This window comes from Ursus maritimus, unplaced genomic scaffold, assembly GCF_017311325.1.
Source record: "Ursus maritimus isolate PB19 unplaced genomic scaffold, ASM1731132v1 scaffold_25, whole genome shotgun sequence".
NCBI lineage: Eukaryota > Metazoa > Chordata > Mammalia > Carnivora > Ursidae > Ursus > Ursus maritimus.
The window spans coordinates 38,603,583-38,609,873 of record NW_024425008.1 but is presented as its reverse complement, the minus strand read 5'-3'; positions in this window follow the sequence as shown (position 1 = coordinate 38,609,873).

Sequence of the window (6,291 nt, the reverse complement as noted above, 5' to 3'; positions counted from 1 at the left end):
GGGGCCCCGCTGTGCTCATCCCGCACCGGGGGAGGCGGCCGCAAGCCCGAGGGGGTGGGTGGTGGCTCGGGCTGGGGCCAGAGGCCTCTGCCGGGATCGGCTCGGCGGGAGGGGTGGCAGTCGCCCCGGACCCCGCTGATCCTTTGACGTGGGTTCCAGGCGTTGCCGAGGGAACCGTGTTTACGCAGGAGCGCGGGGAGGGACGCCGACCCAGTACCCTCCGAAAGCCGGCCCACAACATTACCTCTCCCCGAGGTTATCCAGTGGGGGGGGGCTGGGCTTCAGAGTGGGCCATGCCGACCCCCTAGGGGACTTCATTTACATGAGGGCCAGGAAAAGCGGGATCAGCCGTCATAAAAATAACCAAATTCAACAAGGGTTTACTCTCAAGCTGTCTTGTTGGATACAAAAGTCCCACAGGGAGGCCTTTGTTGTGCTTCCTGTTAACATTTCTGGCACGTGCAGGTAGGAAAGGGATCTAGAATCTGAAGTGAAAAACAGTCCATATCCGGAGATTCAAACTTTAGTGGCAGAATAATGTGAACCAGGTGTTCTCAAACTTGAGCATGCAACAGAATCAGGTAGAGGACTTGTTCAAACACAAGTGACTGGGTCCACCCCGAGTTTCAGATTCGCTAGATCTGGGATCCTGTCCCATAATTGGCATTTCTAACAAGTGCGTAGGTAGTGATGGTGTTGCCGTTCCAAGGACTGCACTTTGAGAACCACTGAGGTAGTGAGCTTATTAAAATGCACATTCACTTGCTGACTCCCAGGATTACTGACGATGGGCCCCTGAATCTAAACCCCACAGGTAATTCTGATAGAGGTGCTCTGAGGAGCTAGGATATGGATCTTGGAGGCAGCATGTCATCTTGTTTTCAAGGGCCTAGACCTCAGGACCATACTGGGTTCACACATGGGGGTGGGGGTAGAGAGCAATTGGTTCCTTGCCCTCCTGGCAACCTTCCTCAGTTCTCTGGAATGCAGTGTGTTTTGAGCCTAAAGTGCTTCCAGCCAGGGAGTCACCACTGGTGCAGCTTCAGGTATCTGCCTGGGAGATTCAGGAACAGAAAGGTCCCGCCTGCCCAGCAAAGCTGCATCGCAAGTTTCTGAGCACACCCTCGAATGGGGGAAAATGTGATAAACCCTTAGGTTCTCTAAAACCATGGTTTACAAAGTGTGGACCATACACCAGCAGCGTTAGCATTGCCTGGGATCTTGTTAGAAATGCAGATTCTCAGGCCTTACCCCAAATCTACTGAATCTGAATTCTGGGGGTGGGGCCCAGCAGGTGATTCTGATGCCCAGTGTAGTTTGAGAAACACTGCTCTAAAGAATGACCAGCACATTTGCAGATCTTAGAATCACTGATGCTAGTGCTTTCCAAAGCATCCATGCTTATTTCAGTGAGGAAAAATATCTTACTGGAAATTTGCAGGATAAATAGAAGTTTATGGTGGCAAATGAATGCATTCTGGAAATGCATTATGGGATGTTTAGCAGTGTCTAGCCTCTACCCACAACATGCCAGTAGTGACAACTAAAAATGTCCTGCCCGGAGGAAGGCAGGATGACCACAACTGAGAACCACTGAGTTAAGACAAAAATATATAATAGATGAATTTATTTAGCAAATCTTCTCTGGGCTAGGTTTTCAGAGATAACAAATAAGGATCTCAGCCCAAAGAAGCTTGCGGTTTTAGGCAATCACAAATATATTACAATATCATAAGTGTTGTTAAAAAATATAATGAAATTCTATAGAGGTGACTGGCTCTTCCTAGGGTAGCTGATGAAGACTTCACACCAGCGGTGACATTGGTCTCTCCAAAAAGAGAAGACAGGGAAGGACATTTGGTTCCTGTGCGAAGTCTGAAGGTCAGTGCCCAAGTCCTTGACTCTTGGGTACTGGTGAGTGAGGTTAGGGAGTGAAGAGAGAAGTGAGTGATAAAATGAGAAGTGATGAACGTTGACTGGGGCGCTCTTATGAAGCCTCACATGTCTTGTTACAGAGATTGAACTGCATCAGGGGAAATGGGGGAGCGGCACTAGCCATTGACGGAGTCGAAGCATGGGAACGCCATGATCAGGTATGGTTCAGAAAGACAAGAGTGCCCTCACTTTCCCGGTTTTCTGCCTTCGTTGTTTGCCTCAGAGTCCCCTGCTGTTCACCCCATCATCGGCCTCTAAATGCCAGTGTCCATCAAGGCCTAGTCCTTGGCAGCTCTGAACATCCTCATCTCACTCATACCCAGAGCTTTGAAAACTATGTATTCATAACTCCATATTACCTCCCTAGCCTCAAGCCCTATTGCTTGTTACTTGGCATCTTCCCTGAATGTGCAAAACCACCTCAAACTCAACATGACCGGAATGGAATTCATGATCCACTTTTCCTAAAAACCCTTGGTCCTCAACATTTCATATCTCAGAAAATGGCACTGTCTTCCATCTAGCATATAAGGCAAAAACTTAGGATTCTTTCTAGATTAATTCTTCTTCCTCACCACTAGCCCATGTCCAATTTTTCACCAAGACTTAGGGATTTTACTTGTTAAATGTCTTTGTATCCATTCACTTCCTCCATCACTCCATCCTCCACCTGACTCCTAGCTTTCACCCTCTCTTCTTTCAACTATGCTGCCTCCTCTGAACTTGTGTCCCCACATCCAGCCCCCGCGCTACACTGTAGGCCGCATGCCTTTCTGAACAAAGTAACTTTGATGATGCCACTCACCTACTGAAACCTCTCTCATGACTTTCTCCTTTTAATATAGAATAAGGACCCCAATCCTTAATAGTTCCTACAAGGCAGTGCATGAGCTCACATCGGCTTCCTCTCTGGTCTCATCTGGGGCTACATTCCTTCTTTTTGCTCCACTCTAGTCACACTGGCCTTTTGTGAGTTTTTTAAACCTTCCATCATAGGGCATTTGCACTTACCAGCCCCTCTGCCTAGAGAACTCCTTTCTGTCGCCTTCTCCCCCGTTCCCTTGCATTCCTGTCTCCACATGAATGTTAGTCTTTCAGAGGAAGCTTTCCTTGGCTTGTAGGACATCAGCACTGCCTATAATTATATTTTTGTGATGAATCATTACCTGCCACTGTAGACTGTAGGCTTTGTGAAGACTAGAACTTTGTCTGTTTGGCATGTTATTAGATCCTTAACACTCAGCATTTGGAAAAACTGCTAGATACACAAAACCTATTTTTGAGTGACTGTAGGAGGAGAATCTGGCAACCAGGAGACCAGTTAAGAAAAGGTATTGTAATAGCCCAGAGGAGAAATGAAAAGAGTCTGAATTAAGGCACGGTGAAGCAGGAGAGATTTTAAGGAGGTAGTATATGGTTTAGGGTCTTTGGATATAAACAACAGAAACAGGGCACTGTCTCACTTGAGAAAAAAAAAAAGATTTGTTGGAGGGATAGGGGGAGTTCAAATTACAAAAGGATAATCTAACAGCCAGCCCCAAGAACAAGAGAAGTTGGGGCAGAGACAGCAGGTAGCGAAGCAGAAACAAATGGAGGGTGATCTCTTTAAAGCACTATTGGAGTAAATCCACTTCACCATTTGTCAGACCTTGTGTCATTTCTCTCAAGATCCCAGGTCCAGGGAGAGTCCGGCAGTCCCAGCAAGGCTGCATGCAGGGGAGGGATAGTTTTCCACAGGAAAAGGTGAGTGTCGTTGATAAAGGAAGGCGAAAGGAAGGATGCCAACCGAATCCACAGACATCCGCCTCAGGAGCATCAACAGACAGGATGGAAGGGCCTGGACAGGCAGCCAGGGATAAATGCAAGTTCGAGGCTCGCGGGATGGCGGTACCATCCATCAGGTTAGCGGATATGGGAGGAGGGGCACATTCTAGGGGGCAGATGAGTCTGACTTGCCCACCAAGTAGTGGACCTGAAGTATGGCTCCGGACCTTAGGATTTAGGGATTTGGAAGTTGTCAGCCTCTCTCTACAAGAAAGAAAGGCATGGGCATGAATGTGATGACTAGAGACAGGGTATTGAGTGGAGAGAGAGAAGAACCATGGGGGGAACGCTAGGGACTAGAGAAAAATTAAGAAGCAGGTAACGGGAGAAAAGCCAGGCAGGTTGGAGTGACATGTTTCATGGGGCACACTGGCCAATTGAGAAGTCAGCGGTCTTGTGTTTTTGGTTTTCATTTTGTTTTGCTTTTCAAAGCTCATTTTCTCAGCCTCTTCTCAGGAACATTGCTGCGACCATGAGGTCACCTCTCAGCGGAGGACTCACAGCTCCTTATGTATTTGAGTGCAAAAAGGAGAAGGCTCACCTGTAAAGCCTTGACCCGTATGGGCAACTAAAACAGATGGGTTAGGAAGTTTTGCTACGCCAGCGCAGTCCTACCAGCAGCATCATCACCTGGGAGCTTGCTAGAACTGCCCCACCCCTACCTACTAAATGAGAATCTGCAATTTAAGATGCCCAGGTAATTCATACCCACAGGTATGAGAAGCATTGTCCTAAAGAGGGATGGTATGGAATTTGTGGGTTTTAGGAGATGAAGAGAAGGGTGCCCCAACTCTTATGGAGTTTAGAGGACTTGGAGCAAAACTCATTGCAACTTCATGGCGAAGAGCAGATGGCCCTGAGCCCACACGACTGCAGCACTGGTGGGTACCAATGGGGACTGGGGATTAACCTGGTGACCTTGAGAGCTCCCGTGAGTGTCTCTGTGGCTGACCCAGCACCAAGGGCATGGAGGCACCTGCCCCAACATGTACCACACTCGCCTGCCAGGAGGCCGCAGCAGCAGCCACCATGGATCGCGTAAACCCTCGGGGGACTGTTGGATCTGGCAGTTAGCTCAAGCATAATTTCCAGTGAATAATGAGGTAGAAACCAAATGATGATAGTCAAATAACAAATGGAAGACGAGTGTACCCCATGAGCAGTGAGTCAGGAATGTAGACATTTGACTACAAAAGGAAGGAAACGGGCGACAGCAAGCTAAGGAGGAAGGCAGACAAAGGACGTTTGTGCCATTTTGTTTATGATGAGCACGCTTAAGTGCCTAGAGCTAAGAGATCAGTGAGGGAAAGGAGTTGGCTTGAAAGAGGTTAATTAATGAGGCAAGACCCTTACCAAGGATGGGAAGGGATAGTTGTGAGCAATATTTAGAAGGTAGACTCAGCGGGGCTTTGTGACTGGTTAAACACATGGAGGTGGGGGGTGGGGGAATTAATTTCCCTAGTGTTGACTCCAGGAGAGGCGGTGAAGTGCAGAAGGGGTGAATATTACTGCACAGTGTGTCTCTGGTTTGGATTAGAATTTAGGAAGACATAGGCAATGCCTACTTTTTAATGTAGGCAAGTTAATATGACTTGTGAAATTTGGAGAGAAAATAGTAGCTCTATTTTCATTTTATTTTTTTTAAAGACTTTATTTATTTGACGGAAAGAGAGAGATTACAAGCAGGGGGAGCGGGAGAGGGAGAACCATGCTCCCCAACTGAGCAGGGAGCCTGATGCGGGGCTCCATTCCAGGACCCTGGGATCATGACCTGAGCTGAAGGCAGAGGCTTAACTGACTGAGCCACCCAGGTGCCCCTCTATTTTCATTGTAAAAGGAAAGGACAGCAAATCTCCCTAATGTGTAGAAAGTTGCCTGTCATAGTAAGCTAGTGACAGTGTCATTTGTTTGAAGATAAGTGATTTCTTTACCACAGAATGTTATAGAGAATGAGTGGAAAACATTTGCATTAGGTTTTGTATAATAGGGAAATCAAGAACATTAACTATAAAGTTATAAAGCTATAAATCTTGCATTTTGGTCTGGTAATTCAATCACAGACTTAATAACTGGGTGACAAAATCAGTTAAAATTAATTACTTCAGGGGCACCTGGGTGGCACAGCGGTTAAGTGTCTGCCTTCGGCTCAGGGCGTGATCCCGGCGTTATGGGATCGAGCCCCACATCAGGCTCCTCCGCTATGAGCCTGCTTCTTCCTCCCTCACTCCCCCTGCTTGTGTTCCCTCTCTCGCTGGCTGTCTCTCTCTCTGTCGAATAAATAAATAAAATCTTTTTAAAAAAATTTACTTCAGTTTCTGTATGCTCAGAAAAAAAATGCCTCACAGGCTCTACTGACTATTGAGAGCATCACATATTGAATAACTTCTTAATACCTCGTCTTATAGCGACTGAAAAATCAAATTTTATTTTCAAAGATTTTATTTATTTATTTTAGAGAGTGAGCGCACAGGAGAGAGCACAGGGGCAGGGGAAGAGCAGAGGGAGAGAAAGAATCTCAAGCAGACTCCACGT